This window comes from Acinonyx jubatus, chromosome D2 (genome assembly GCF_027475565.1).
Source record: "Acinonyx jubatus isolate Ajub_Pintada_27869175 chromosome D2, VMU_Ajub_asm_v1.0, whole genome shotgun sequence".
Lineage (NCBI taxonomy): Eukaryota > Metazoa > Chordata > Mammalia > Carnivora > Felidae > Acinonyx > Acinonyx jubatus.
Genome location: NC_069393.1, coordinates 34,050,940 through 34,067,437, shown reverse-complemented (window position 1 = coordinate 34,067,437; position 16,498 = coordinate 34,050,940). Strand labels below are relative to the sequence as shown.

The 16,498-nt window shown below is 36.8% G+C and overlaps 1 long non-coding RNA gene across 1 annotated transcript; it reads right to left on the bottom strand.

Annotated features, from left to right (window-relative positions):
* Positions 1-10,540: 10,540 nt before the first annotated feature.
* Positions 10,541-15,935, bottom strand: LOC128312724 (uncharacterized). Its single transcript, XR_008292408.1, has 2 exons — positions 13,546-15,935; positions 10,541-11,219 (listed from the first exon to the last, which is right to left on the bottom strand). It is a non-coding gene; the product is annotated as an uncharacterized LOC128312724 (long non-coding RNA).
* Positions 15,936-16,498: the final 563 nt, after the last annotated feature.

Genomic DNA, 16,498 nt, shown 5'->3' with positions numbered 1-16,498 from the left:
ATTTTTTTAACCATTTATTTATTTTTGAGAGAGAGACAGAGTATGAGTGGGGGGAGGGGCAGAGAGACAGAGGGAGACAGAATTTGAAGCAGGCTCCAGGCTCTAAGCTGTCAGCACAGAGCCTGATGCAGGGCTCAAACTCATGAACTGCGAGATCATGACTTGAGCTGAAGTCAGATGCTTAACCGACTGAGCCACCCAGGCGCCCCCATTATATATTCTTGATACAAGTTCTTTTTTATCAGATTTATGTTTTGCAAATATATTTTCCCATTCTGGGGATTATCTTTACATTCTCTTAACAGTGCCTTTTCAAGGGGGCACCTGGGTGGCTAAGTTGGTTAAACGCCCGACTCTTGGTTTCAGCTCAGGTCATGTTCTCACAGTTTATGGGTTCAAGCCCTGCATCAGGCTCTGCACTGACAGTGTGGAGCCTGCTTGGGATTCTCTCTCTCTCTCCCTCTCTCTCTGCTCCTCCCCCACTCTCTCCCTCTCTCAAAATAAACTTTAAAAATAAACTAAATTAAAATACATTAAAAAAAACAGCATCTTTTGAAGAGCAGAGCATTTAATTTTGATGAAGTCCAAATTATCAATTTTCCTTTTTTGGATGGTGCTTTTGGTGTCATATCTAAAATTTTTTTGTCTAATTTACTACAAAGATTTGTCCTCTTTATTTTGTAGACATTTTATAGTTTTAGGGCTCATATTTAGGTGTATGATCCATTTTGAGACAATTTTTTAATATGAGATATGCAGGATATAGATAGTAAGATAAAGATTGAAGTTTTTGTTGGTTTTGTTTTGTTTTTACATAAGACTATCCACTTGTTACAGCGCCATTTGTCGAAAAACTATCCTTTCTCCACCAAATTAGTTTTGGATTTTTAATGAAAGTCACCTGCTGGAGAATTAAAATTTCAGAAATAAATCCATATGGTTATTATCAATTGTTTTTGACAAGAGTACCAAGACAATTCAGTCAGGAGAAAGTAGTCTCTTCAACAAATAGTGCTAAAACAACTAGACTGTTATGCCAAAGAATGAAGTTGGACCCTTACTTCACTACCATACCAAAAAACTAATTCAAATAACTTGTGTACCTAAACATAAGAGGTAGAACTATAAAACACTTAGAAGAAAATTAAGAAGTAAATATCTGTGACCTTGGGTTAGGCAATGTTTTCCTGGATATAATACCAAAAGCACAAGTCACAAAAAGAAAAAAATAGATAAGCTAGACTACATCAAAATTAGAAAACTTCTGTACTATAAGTGATACCACCAAGGAAGTAAAAAGACAACCTAAAGAATGGGAGAAGATATTTACACATCATATATCTGTGAAGGAATTCCATTCAGAATATATAAAAACACAACTTAACAGTAACAAGACAACTCAATTAAAAAATGAACTAAAGGGGTGCTTGGGTTAGGCATCTGACTTTGGCTCAGGTCATGATCTCACAGCTTGTGGGTTCGAGTCCTGCATTGGGCTCTGTCCTCACAGCTTGGAGCCTGAAGCCTGCTTCAGATTCTGTGTTTCCCTCTCTCCATGCTCCCCCCCCTCCCCAATTCATGCTCTGTCTGTCTCTCTCTCAAAAATAAATAAACATTAAAAAAATAAAAAATAAAGAAAAAATGAACTAAAGGCATGCCTGGCTGGCTCAGTCAGAAGAGGATGTGGCTTTGGATCTTGGGGTTATGGGTTTGAGCCTCCCATTGTGTGTAGAAGTTATGTAAATAAATAAGCTTAAAAAAATAAACTAAAACATGAATAGACATTTTTCCAAAGAAGATATCTGGATAGCCAACAGACACATGAAAAGATGCTCAATATCACTCAGCATCAGGCTAATACCTCACACCTGTCAAAATGGCTAAAATTAACAACATAGGAAACAATAGATGTTGGTGAGGATGTGGAGAAAGGGGAATTTTATACTGTTGGTGGGGAATGTAAACTGGTGCAGCCACTCTGGAAAACAGTATAAAGTTTCTTCAAAAAGTTACAAATAGAACTACCCTATGACCCAGCAATTGCACTAGTAGATATTTACCCTAAGGATACAAAAATTCTGATTCTAAGGGGCATATGACCCTGATGTTTATAGCAGCATCATCAACAATAGCCAAATTATGGAAAGAGCCCAAATGTCGGTCAAGTGATGAATGGATAAAGAAGATGTGGTATATGTATACAATGGAATATTACTCAGCCATCAAACAGAATGAGATCTTGCCATTTGCAGTGATATGGATGGAGCTAGAGTGTATTACGCTAAGCAAAGTAAGTCATTTAGAGAAAGACAAATACCATATGATTTCACTCATATGTGGAATTTAAGAAACAAAACAGATTAACATAGGGTAAGGGAAAAAAAAAGAGAGAGAGGGGGAAGCAAACCGTAAGAGACTCTGAACTATAGCAAACAAATTGAGGGTTGCTGGAGGGGAGATGGGAGAGGGATGGGCTAAATGGGTGATGGGAATTAAGGAGGTCACTTGTGATGAGCACTGGGTGTTATATGTAAGTGATGAATCACTAAATTCTACTCCTTTTTTATACATTTATTTTTTTCCTTTTTAAAAAAGGTTTATTTATTTTGAGAGAGAGAAAGAGAGAGTAGGAGAGGAGCAGAGAGAGACGGAGAAAGACAATCCCAAGCAGACTCTGCTCTGTAAGTGCAGAGCCTGGTGTGGGGCTTGAGCTCACAAACTGTGACATCATGCCCTGAATTGAAATCAAGAGCTCGACACTTAATCGACTGAGCCACCCAGGCACCCCAATTCTACTCCTGAAATCAATATTACACTCTATGTTAACTAACTAGAATTTATTTTTTTAAAAAAATGTTTATTTACTTATTTTGAGGCAGGGGAGGGGCAGAGAGAGAGAGGGAGAGAGAGAATCCCAAGCAGGCTCCTCCTTGTTAGCAAAGAGGCTGATGCGGGGCTCAGCCTCATGAACCATGAGATCATGACCTGAGCTAAAATCAAGAGTTGGCCACTTAATCAACTGTGCCACTCAGGTGCCCCATTAACTAACTATAATTTAAATAAAAAATAGGAAAATTTATGAAATTTATGAAAATAAATTCATCCAAAGAATATATAAAAATGACTAAAAGTACATAAAAAGAAACTCAACATCATTAGTCATTAGGGAAATACAAATCAAAACCATAATGAGATACCTTTTCACACCTACTAGAATGACCATAACCACACCAGCAACAACAACAAAGCCCAAAATAACAATAACCAGAAATTTTACAAAAATGTTGTTGAGGATGTGGAGAGATTAGAAATATTGTACATTTGCTGGTGGGAATGTAAATTGTTCAGCTACTCTGGAAAACAGTGGTGGTTTCCAAAAAAGTTAAAAAATATAATTACCAGATGACCCCACAATTCCACTCCTAAGTATACACCTGAAAGAACTGAAAACAGGGGACAGATACTTGTATCATAATAATCACAGTAGCATTTTCACAATTGCCAAAAAGTGGAACAATCAAGTGTCCATCAACAGATGAATGGATAAACAAAATGTGGTAATATAAACACAGTGGAATAGTATTTGGCCATAGAAAGGAAGGACATTCCAATACAGGCTATCTATACCACGGATAAATTTTGAAAACATTATGCTAAGTGAAAAAAGCCAGAAACAACAAGATGAATAGTATATGATTCTACTTATACAAGATATTTAGAATGGGTATAGAAAGTAGATTAGAGGTTACCACGGTCTGGGAGTGAGGGGGGTGGAATTTTAGTGTTTATTTGGTACAGAGTTTCTACTTGGAGTGATGGAAAGTTTTGGAACTAGATAGTGGTGGTTGTGCAATGGTTGCACAACATTGTGAATGTAACTAGTGTCACTAAATTGCATACTTAAAATGGCATCTTTTATGTTACATGTATTTTACCACCCCCCCCCCAAAAAAAAACAAACTATAATGAGATCTTCACATTCACTAGAATGGATATAATCAAACAGACAAGGAATTACAAGTATTAGCAAGGATGTGGAGAAATTGGACACTTCATACGCTTCTGGTGGGAATGTAAAACTGTTTTGGAAAATAGTTTCTCAGTTCCTTAAAAAGTAAAACACAGAGTTTAATATGATTCAACAATTCCACTCCTGTATATCTATCCAAGAGAAATGAAAACATGTCCACATAAAAATTTTTACATAAATATCCATAGTGACATTATTCATAGTAGCCAAAAAGTGGGAAAAACCCTGGTGTGTATCAACTCATGAATGAATAAACAGAATGTGCTATATCCTTATGATGTAATATTATTTGGCAACTGGAAGGAATGGAGGGCTGAGGCATGCCACAATATAGATGAACCTTGAAAAAGTTATGCTAAGTGAAAGAAGCCAGTCATAAGAGGCCAAGTCATGTATAATTCTGTTTATACCACATGTCTAGAATAAGCAAATCTGGAGAGAAAGAAAGTACATTAGGTTTGCTTGGGGCTGAGGAAGGGTAATAGGGGAATGGAGAGTGGCTGCTCATAAGTACGAGGTTTCTTTTTGGGTGGACAAAAATAATCTGTAGATTGTAGTGATTGTGGCACAACCCTGTGAACTTATTAAAAAACATTGAATTTACATTTGGAATGGGTAAATGGTATGGTTTGGAAATTATGTCTTATAAAGCTATTAAAGTTGTCATTTATATTTCTGAACTCTATTCTGTTCTACTTTGTCTCTCTTTATGCAAATGCCACACTGTTTTGATTACTGTGGCTTTATAATATATCTGGAATCAGGTAATGTAAATCCTCTAACTTTGCTCTTCTTTTTTCAAAGTTGTTTTGGCTGTTGTAGGCTGTGTGCTTCCATATGAATTTTAGAATCAGCTTGTCAATTTTCACAAAAAAGCCTGCAAGGAATTTTTATTTTGATTGCATAGCATCTATAGATCAATTTGGGGACAACTGATGTCTTTTTAATTAAAAAAAATTTTTTTAATGTTTTATTTATTTTTCAGACAGAGAGAGACAGAGCGTCAGCAGGGGAGAGGCAGAGAGAGAGGGAGACACAGAATCTGAAGCAGGCTACAGGCTCTGAGCTGTCAGCACAGAGCCCAACACAGGGCTGGAACTCACAAACTGCGAGATCATGACCTGAGCTGAAGTCGGACGCTTAACCGACTGAGCCACCCAGGTGACCCTGTTTTTAATTTTTTTAATGTTTATTTATTTTTGAGAGAGAGAGAGAGAGAGAGAGAGAGAGAACGTGAGTGGGGGAGGGGCAGAGAGAGGGAGACACAGAATCTGAAGCAGGCTGCAGGCTCTGAGATGTCAGCACAGAGCCCGACGCAGGGCTTGAACTCATGAACTGTGAGATCATGACCTGAGCTGAATGCGGATGCTTAACCGACTGAGCCACCCAGGCGCCCTTTTTATTTGTTTTTAATGTTTATTTATTTATTTTGAGAGAAAGATCACACACAAGTGGGGGAGGGGTAGAAAGAGAGAGGTTGAGAGAGAATCCCAAGCAGGCTCCATGCCGATGTGAGGCTTGATCCCAGGAGCTGTGAGATCATGACCTGAGCTGAAATCAAGAGTTGGATGCTTAACCAAAATCATATTTTATCAGATTTATTCCTAAGTATTTCATACTTTTGATGCTATTATAAATAACATTTTATTAATTTTAATTTCTGATTTTCACTGTTAGAATTGTGAAATACAATTAATTTTTGTATGTTGATCCTGTATCTCTCAACCTTACTAAACTCACTAGTTCTCATTTCTGTTTTCTAGATTCAATTGGATTTCTACACAGACAATTGTGTTATCTGAAAATAGAGTTTTATTTCTTCAATGGCTGCTTGTTTCCTTTTTCTTGCCTCATAACAGTTGCCAGAACCTCCAGTACAATGTTGAATAGAAATGGGGAGAGCCGATATCCTTGTCTTGTTCCCCATCTGGGGAAATTACTCAGATTTTTGCCATTAAGTATGATGCTAGCTGTAGGATTTTAGTAGATTCCCTTTTCTTTTCTTTTTTTAAGTTTATTTCTTTATTCAGAGAGAGAGGGAGAGAGAGAGAGAGAGAAACTGCTCTAGAGTGAGGAGGGGAGGGGCAGAGAGAAAGGGAGACAGGGAGTCCCAAGCAGGCGCAGAGCCTGAAGCAGGGCTCGATTTCACAAACCAAACTGTGAGATCATGACCTGAGCCAAAAGCAAGAGTTGGATGCTCAACTGCCTGAGTCACCCAGGCGCCACAGTAGATTCCCTTTTCTGTTGAGAAAGTTCCTTTCTATTCTAAATTTGCTGAGAGTGTTTATCAGGAATGGATACTGGATTTTGTCAAATGCTTTTTCTATATCTATTTAGATGATCATATTTTTTTTCTGTTTGTTAATATGGTGAATTACATTGATTGATTTTGAATGTTAAACCAAACTTTGTATTCCTGTGATAAACCTTACTTGGTTATAAGGTATTAATCTTTTAATATTTTGTTGGATTCAATTTGCTGAAAACATTAAAAAAATTTTTTTAATGTTTATTTATTTTTGAGAGAGAGAGAGAAAGAGAGCATGAGTGGGGGCGGAGCAGAGAGAAAGGGAGACACAGAATCTGAAGCAGGCTCCAGGCTCTGAGCTGTCAGCAGAGAGCCTGACATGGGCTTGAACCTACTAACTGTGAGATCATGACCTGAGCCAAAGTAGGACGCTTAACCAACTGAACCACCCAGGCACCCCTGAAAACACTCTTTTTTGGAATTTTTTCATCAATGTTCATGATATATATATATATATATATATATATATATATATATATATATTGTAATGTCTTTATCTGCTTTTGGCACTGGCCTCATTGAATGAGTTGGGAAGAATTCTGTGTCTTCAATTCTTTAGGAAGAGTATATGCAGAATTGTATTCTTTCTTCTTTACATGTTTGATAAAATTCATGAGTGAAGCCATACAGACCTAGAGTTTTCTTTGTGGGAAGCCTTTTTAGACTACAAATTCCATTTCTTTACCATATAGATGGCAATTCATGTTATCTTTTTATTTGTTTCAAAGTAATTTTTAGTGAGATATCATTCATATATCATAAAATTCACCTTTTAAAGCGTAACGTTCAGTGATTTTTAATACATTCAGTCTGTGCAACCATTCCTGTTATCTAATTCCAGAGTATTCCCATCACCCCAAGAAGAAATTCCTGATAACCAGGAGCTGTCACTCCCCAGTCCTCCTATTCTCCCAGTCCCTGGCAACCACTAATCTACCTTCTGTCTTTGTGATTCAAATTATTCCAATTTAATTTCAATAATATACAAAATTTTTCTCCTATAGGGCTTTGTCCTACTTTCTCTATTGCTGTATCATATGTTGTTTACTCTCACAAATTATATCCTTACACATTGTATGCCCATCAACATATATTTATCATTATTGCTTTATCCAATTATCTTTTAAATCAGATAAGAGTTACAATAAAAATACATTATTTAAAAAATATCTATCCATGTAGTCACCCTTAATCAGCATTCTTTATTTCTTTGCGTGGATTTGAGCTACTGGCTAGTGTCCTTTCATTTCAGTCTGAAGGACATAGCATATCTTTCAGGGCAGGTCAGCCAGCAATGAACACCTAAACTTTTGTTTAGTTGGGAATATCTCAATTTCACCTTCAGTTTGGAGGATATTTTTGCTGGATTCTTGGCTAATAGTTTTTTTTCTGTTGGCACTTTGCATATGTTATCCTGCAGCTTTTTAAATTTTTACTCTATTTTTTTAGAGCAGTTTTAGGTTCACATAAAATTGAATACAAAGTACAGGGAATTACCATATACTCCCTGCCTCCCCTCCATGCACACCCTCCCCCACTCTGAATATTCCACACCAGAGTGGTACATTTGTTGCAATTGATGAACCTACAGTGATATATCATATCACCAAAAGTCCATATTTTACGTTAGGGCTCACTGTTGGTATCATACAGAATAGTTTCACAGCCCTGAAAATTCTCAGCGCTGTGCTTATTCATCCCACCTCCCTTCAACCTCTGGCAGCCACTGACTTTTTTATTGTTACCATAGTTCTGCCTTTTCCAAAATGTTATATAATTGGAATTATATAGTAGGTAGCCTTTCCAGATTGGCTTCTTTCATTTAGAAATACACATCTAAGTTTCTTGCATATTTTTTCATGGCTTGATAGTTTCTTTCTTTTTAGAACTGAATATTATCCCATTGTCTGGATGTACCACAGTTTGTTTATGCATTCACCTATTGAAGGACATCTTTGGTTGCTTCTGACTTTTGGCAAGTATGACTAAAGCTGCTATGAACATCTGTGTGTAAGTTTCAGTGTGGATGTAAGTTTTCAACTCTTTTGGATAGATACCAAGGAGTGTGATTGCTGGATCATATGATGGGAGTATGTTTAGTTTTGTAAGAAACAGCCAAACTATCTTCAATAGTGGCTGTACTATTTTGCATTCTATCAATGAATGAGAGTTCCTGTTACTCCACATCCTCAATAGCATTTTGTGTTGTCAGTATCTGGGTTTTGGCCTTTACAACAGGCATGAAGTGTACTAATTTGAAATTCCCTTATGACATGTGATGTTGAACATCTTTTAATATAATTAATTTTCATTTGTATAACTTCTTTGGTGAGATCAGGTCTTTGGCCCATTTTTTCATCAAGTTGTTTATTTTCTTTCTGTTGAGTTTTAAGAGTTCTTTGTATATTTTTGGATAACAGTCCTTTACCAAACATGTTTTTTGCAAATATTTTCTCATTTCCTCATTGCAAATATTTTTTGCAAATGTTTTCTCATTTTCTTGACCGATTATCTTTTGGCTTTCCAGATTTCTGATGCGAAATCAGTTGTTAATCTTATTGAGGATTCCTGGTATGTGAGAGTCACCTCTTTTTTGCTGATTTCAGGATTCTTTGTCTTTGTCTATTTTTTTTTTTTTACAGTTTATGTATTTATTTTGAGATAGAGTGAGAAAGAGAGCGCACCAGCAAGGGAGCAGCAGAGAGAGAGGTAGAGGAGAATTCCAAGTTGGCTCATGCTGTCAGCGTAGAGCCCAACATGGGGCTTGATCTGACAAACTGTGAGATCATGACCTGAGCTGAAATTAAGAGTTGGACACTTAACTGAATGAGCCACCCAGGCGCCCCTTTGTTTTTGTCTGATCAAACACAGTTTGATTTAATGTGTTTTATTGTGAATCTCTTTGAGTTTATCCTACTTGGAGTCTGTTGATTTACTGGATATGTAGATTAACGTTTGCCATCAAATTTGCAGAGATTTCAGCTATTATTTTTTCATATATTCTTTCTCTCTCTTTTCCCCTTCTGGGATTACTATGCATATGTTGGTATGCTTGATAGTGTACATGAGTTTTCATTTGTCTTCTTATTCTTTCTGTTCCTCAGATTAGAAAAATCTCACTTGATCTACCTTCAAGGTCTCTGATTCTTCTGCATAGTCAAATCTGTTGTTGAAGCCCTGTAGTGGATTTTCACTTGAGTTATTATAATTTTCAATGTCAGAGTATCTATTTGATTCTTTTGTTTAAATTTTGGGGCGCCTGGGTGGCTTAGTTGGTTAAGTGGTCGACTTTGGCTCAGGTCATGATCTCGTGGTTTGTGAGTTCGAGCCCCGCGTCGGGCTCTGTGCTGACAGCTCAGAGCCTGGAGCCTGCTTCGGATTCTGTGTCTCCCTCTCTCTGACCCTCCCCCGTTCATGCTCTGTCTCTGTCTCAAAAATAAATAAGCGTTAAAAAAAATTTTTTTTTAATTTAATTTTTATATTTTTTAAGTTTGTTTATTTTGTGTGTGTGTGAGAGAGAAGATGCATGCATATGCAAGCAGGGGAGGGGCAGAGAGAGCAGGAGAGAGAATCCTAAGCAGTCCCTGTGCTCTAAGTGCGGAGCCTGACACAGGGCTTGAACCCATGAACTGTGAGACCATGACCTGAGCCAAAACCAAGAGTCAGATGCTCAACTGATTGAGCCACCCCGGTGCCCCAATTTCTTTCTTTCTTTTTTTTTTTTTAAGATTTTATTTTTAAGTAATCTCTACACTCAACATGGGGCTTGAACTCACAACCCCAAGATCAAGAGTCACAGGCTCTACTAACTAAGCCAGCCAGTGCCCCTATTTGATTTCTTTTTATATTTTCTGTCTCCTTATTGATATTCTCTATTTGGTGAGACATTATGCTTTCCTTTACGCGTGCTTTCTTTTAGCTGTTTGAACATAGTTAAAATGGCTGATTTAAAGTCTTTGTCCAGTAAGTCCAATGTCTGGGCTTCCTCAGAGTAGTTTTATATTGATTGCTTTTTTCCCCTATGTATAGGCAATACTTTCTTCTTTTTTGCATTCATTTGAGTGTGGGGGATGTCACTAGGGCATAGTAAAATGCCACAAAGTGCGTCATTATCAAGATGAAGCCATGTATAAATTAAAAAAAAATTGAGTATAGTTGATGGATGCAGCCATTTTTCTTAAAAAAAAAAAATACTCCCCAAGTTGCTTCAACGTTTTTATTACTGTCCAGAATTCTTAAAAAGTTGATTCTCACAAGTTTTGAGAGTTTTTGGTTGCTCTTACAGACAGAAGGACTTTTGACATTCTTTATTACTGTCACTGATGCCTTTCTTCTAAATCTTTAAAATCTGAGTTATTTTATACTTGCAACACTACTCTTCTAATTAGCTACATTTCAAGTGTTCAATAGCTACATAGGGCTAGTAGCTACCATACTGGACAGTGTTGGTCTATAAGAATATTTTTATTAAAATTATTTAAAAAATATAAATAAGAAACAAGGTCTTTAATCTAACTGCTTCCTCATACCTGGGACAGAATTGATTTCATGGCAAGGTAAGTACTCAATGAACCATAGGTAGCAAATGATAATAACTACCACTTTACTTAATGCAGGTAACATTTGAAGACTTACATAGATTAATGTTTTTATTCTTTACAACAACCTAATGAGGGTAGGTATTATTGCGCTTTAAAGATGCAGAAAGCAAAAAATAAAATAAATAAATAAAATAAAATAAAGATGCAGAAAGCAAACACCAATAAATTAAGCAACTTACCCAATGTCTCACAGCTAAAAAGTGGCAGAGCCAGGATTCAAACCTTGTAAGTCTGGCTTAAGCCCATGCTGTTAACCACCACTCAATGCTACTTAGCAGGCCTTAAAGAAGGAATTCAGAGAAAAATTATTTTGACCAAAGGAGAACAGGGTGGGGAAGAAACAGCACTATACAGAATATTAGAAACATAAGAACGTCCAAAACTTTCAAGAAAAGAACCTCACATTCTATTGAGTGCTATATACCTGCACCTAGCACATTACTTGACACTTAAAAAACAGTGAATGTTTGTGGAATGAATGAATGACTCCTGCATCTTTATACATTGTGCTAGGTCTTTACAAATGTCTCATAAAAAATCATTTTATTACTTTTATTTATTTATTTATTTTGAAGGGGGACAGGGCCAGAGGGATAGGGAGAGAAAGAATCCCAAGCAAGCTCCACGCTCAGTGTGTAGCCTGAAGTGGGACTTGATGTCACGACTGTGAGATCATGACCTGAGCTGAAATCAAGAGTCAGATTTAAAAAAAATTTTTATTAAATTTGTTTTTAATGTTTATTCATTCTTGAGAGATAGAGACAGAGCACAAGCAGGGGAGGGGCAGAGAAAGAGAGGGAGACACAGAATTTGAAATAGGAATGATCAAGAAGTCACATGGGAAATGATCAAGAAGTCACAAAGGATAAAAGCTTACACTATATCACATGATCGTGCTTCATTTATGTGCATGTAGATTATGTGGTTGGGTTGGGGAGAGAAGGTGGTTCGCTGTGGCACCCTGGGTTCCCTTTTCTCTTGACCACTTTGGTAACAGACCTCTAAGAATGAAGAGAAATAGGGAAGAAATAAGGGTACCAGTGTGGAGAATGTGATCAGAAGTATAGCCAGATAATATGAACAATTATGGCTGTCCTGGCAGCTAAAATCCTTGGTGACTTTGCCATCCCAAAGTCTCCAACTCACCGCGGGGATCTGGAGAAGTGAGAGAGGACTTCACTGAGTGAACATTTATTCAGCATCCACTATGTGGCAGTGGATGAAGTCATATACATCAGTATATGTATATATACTTAGAAGTCAACCTTAGAAGTCATATACATCAGTAAACAATTACATGATATGTTATAATTGTATAAGCTACAGTAAGGAAATATGCAATGTACTTTAAGAGAAAAAAAAAGAATGGAGCAGCAACTAACCTGGGAGGTGTAGAGAAAACTTTTTAAAGGACCTGACTTTTGGACTGGATCTACAACTGAGTTGTTATAGAAGGAAAATAGTAATCCAGATAGAGGCATGAGCATAGGTGTATGTTTGGGCTGGCATGAAGGGTTATAAGGAGGGATGGCAGTAGGAAGGCTGTTGAAGTGGTTAAGTGGTGGATGGTCAAGGAGTTTAAACAGTAGGAGGAATGAACTGGGCCTGGGTGTTCAAGAGAAGGTGAGTGCTGTTTTGATAATCAATGTGTCTATAGAACATCCCAAGGGGCTAACCTGTAGGTTTCAAGCCTAAAGCTTGGAGGGGGATCAAGGTTAGAAACAGAGATTTGAGGGGCGCCTGGATGGCTCAGTCAGTTAAGCCTCTGACTTGGGCTCAGGTCATGATCTCACAGTTCATGAGTTCGAGCCCCGTGTCAGGCTCTGTGCTGACAGCTCAGATCCTGGAGACTGCTTCGGATTCTGGGTCTCCATCTTTCTCTGCCCCTCCCCTGCTCGTGCTGTCTCTGTCTCAAGAATAAACATTGAATAAAAAAAATTAAGCAAACGAACAAAAAGAAATAGAGATTTGAGAGTAATTAGGTGATAGATGAAATTGTGGGAGTCAAATTGGTCACCTTGGAGTTTAGAGAATGACAAAAGGCTTGTTGGGGTGGAGGCTTCTTGACACTGAACAGAGATGTCTTCCTAAAGCATAGTAAGAGGCTATAAAGAAGGCAAGATAATGAGGAAAGAGTGGTTGTGTAAAAGCCAAGGAATAAGAAGTTTCAAGAGAGTGTGGCCTCTGAGTCAGGTGCTGAGAAAAGAAGAGGTAGATTAAGAAATTAAATTAGCCATTGCATTGGACAATTAGAAATGTTCTGGTGATCAGAAGGGATGCTTCAGAGGAGGCAGAAGCAGAAAGCAATGGGTTCAGGGGTCAGGGTGGGAATATGTCTGGTTGATGTTTGCAAGGGTGTTTCATCAAATATCCAATTGTCAGGTGGGCTGGGGGATGAGGAGAGGGTATTCCATATTCAGAAGAGGAGCTTGGTAGCCCCAAGAAACCCTGCAGTAGCCCAAGATGGGCTAATTTTGTCATGGAATTCATGTAAAAATTACACTTTGTATAAGTAATATACAGATGGTCCCCAACTTATGGTTTGACTTATGATTTTCTGACTTTATGACAGTGTGAAAGTGATATACATTCAGTAGAAACTGTACCTCAGATTTTGAATTTTGATCTTTTCCTGGGCTAGTGGTATGTGGTACAATACTCTCTCGTGATGTTGGGCAGAGGCAGCAAGCTGCAGCTCCCAGTCAGCCTCCCGAGCACTAGGGTAAACAATTGAAATATTTACAACCATTCTGGACCCATACAACCATTCTTCACTTTCAGTATTCAATACGTTACAAGAGATATTCAATTCTATTATAAAATATGGTTTGTGTTAGATGATTTTATCCAACTGTAGGCTAATGTAAATGTTCTGAGTACATTTAAGGTAAGTTAGGCTAAGGCATGAGGTTCAATAGGTTAAATGTATTAAATGCATTTTTGACTTAAAATATTTTCAACTTACAGTGGGTTTGTTGGAAGATCTCTGTATGATTATGTATTGTATGTATTGTTTTATCTTCTTCATCAGATGCTGCTATTGATCAAGTTTAATAGGTTTTCCTATTTAGATAAAAATATAAAATTTATATTTTCCTCAACATTAGGAAAATTTTCAACCATACTGAAACGTTGAAAAGTATTATATAGCAAACATCCTAGATTCTACAATTAGCATTTTGCCGTATTTGTCTTACCACTTATCTATTCATCCCTCTTTCCATTCATCTTATTTTTTGATGCCCTTCACTGTAAGCTGAAGACGTCAACACACTTCATCTCTATTGGTATGTATTACATTAATAGAGTTCATTATTTGCTTAGGGTTCTTTGTGTTGTTAAATAATCATGGAACATAAATAAGACATTCTCTGGGTTTTGACAGATGCATATGCCTGTGTATCCCCTACTATGACATGGATCACACTGTGAGCTTAGAAGTTCCCCTCATCTCCTTTCCTAGTTTCCACTTCTCTCTTCCACAAAGCCAATCTGTTTTTTTTTTTTTTTTTTCCACTATAGGTTGGCTTTGCCTATTCTGGAAATTCATATATATGGAATCTTACAGTTTGTGCTCTTTCATATCTAGCTTCTTTCACTCAGTAAAATGTTTTTGAGATTGACTCCTGTTGTTTCATCAGTAATTTCTTTCTTTTGCTGAGTATTATTCCATTGTTTGAATATACCAGTTTTTATCTGTTCTCCTGCTGTTGGACAACGATCCTGTTTCCAGTTTTTGGCAACAATGAATAAAAACTGCCATAAATCGTCTAATACAAGTCTTTTTGTGGACATATGCTTTCATTTCTCTTGGGTAAATACCAGGAGTGGGATGGCTGGCTCAAAGAATAGGTGTGTTTAATTTTATAAGAAACTTCCAGGCCCTTTTCCAAAATGGTTCTTCCATTTTACACTTCCACTAGCAATGTTGCTTCACATCCTCCCTGACATTTGGTGTGGTCATTTAAATTTTAGTCATTCTGGTACAGAGCTAACTCACTGAAATTTTAATGTTCATTTCACTCTGAATAATGATGCTGACTACTTTATCATGTGCTTATTGGCCATTCATATATATATATTTTTGTAAGGTTATCTGCTTTTCCATTGTTGAGTTTTTAATATATTCTAAATACAAGTTTTTATCAAGATACATGTACTGTGAATATTTTATCCTGGCTGGTGGTTTATACATAGTCTTAATGGTGTCTTGATGAAAAAAAGTTCAAAATTTTTTGGGAGTTCAATTTATCAATATTTTTCTTTCATGGTTAGTGCTTTCAAAACCCTCTCTAAGAAACTTTGCATACCCCCAAGCCGTGAGAATATTCTCATATGTCTTCTTCTAAAAGTGTAATAGCTTTGGCTTTTATGTTATGGCTATGATCCATCTCTAACTTCTATGTATGGTGTGAGGTAAGGTTCATTTTTTCTCTTATAGATGTCAAATTGGTATAGCATTGTCTGTTGAAAAGACTTTCCTTTCCCACTAAGTTGCTTTGGTACTTCTGTAAAATATCAAACTACTTCATGTTTAAATTTATTTAATCTTTATGTTTTCCTTTTACCTTCTCTTAACATTCTTTCACTGGAGGTGGTGGTGGTGGATATGTTTTCCTTATTTTACAGTTGAGAAAACCAAGGCTCACAGCCGTTCAAGAACTTGTCCAACGAGACAAAAGCTGGGGACTAGACCATAGAACTACAACTGAATCATAAAAAAAATTGTTTACATTTTAAACCTATTTTATCCCATGAAAATATTATTAAATGGACACTTTTTCTGAAGGTGATGTAGTGAGAGAAGTGAATCATGAATTTTTTAATATTTTAATACTGGTGGTATTTTTAGACTGCCAGCTAAACACGTGCTTCCTTTGTAGGCTTATGTATGTCTAAAGCAATCTCTGTACTATGGATCTTTGGTTTGAAAGAGTAAAAAATTATAATAATTGCTTTGCAAAATTTGGTAAGAATAATAACTTTTAGCCAAAGTTGCTTGTTGGTAAGAATAATAGCTTTTAGCCAAAGTTGCTTGAACTTTAAGAATGTATTTCCCTCACCCTGATCTAAAAAAAAAAAAAAAAAAAGTCTTACTCTTTGATTTTTTCAGAGAAATAAAGCAGTAAAGGTACATATAATGAAGACAGACGTAAAAATTATCAACTACTCTTGTAGCTACTCTTATTCTTTTTTTCCTCTTTCTCCTACTCTGTTATATACTTGAGCACCCAGCCTATCTTTAAATGCTTGTACCATCTTCTTTTCCAATCTTATGAAAGCACTTTTCCGGCAACCTTGATCACTTGCTGAGACTAGGATGACCTCAATTTTCTAGTTCTCCAGATCACCAAGCTTCATCCCCTCTCCCCCACCAAATGATCAGTCTTCTGTTCCCACCTCACTTGCCCAACTGTGACTCACAAATAAATGGCCTATCTTTTTGGATCACTACTCCGGTAAGAACTGCCTTTCCCCACGTATAGGGAGGCAACTTTATTAAAAACACTGGTCTACAATATAATTATACTTAGAGATGTCACAAGTAAACTATCTATA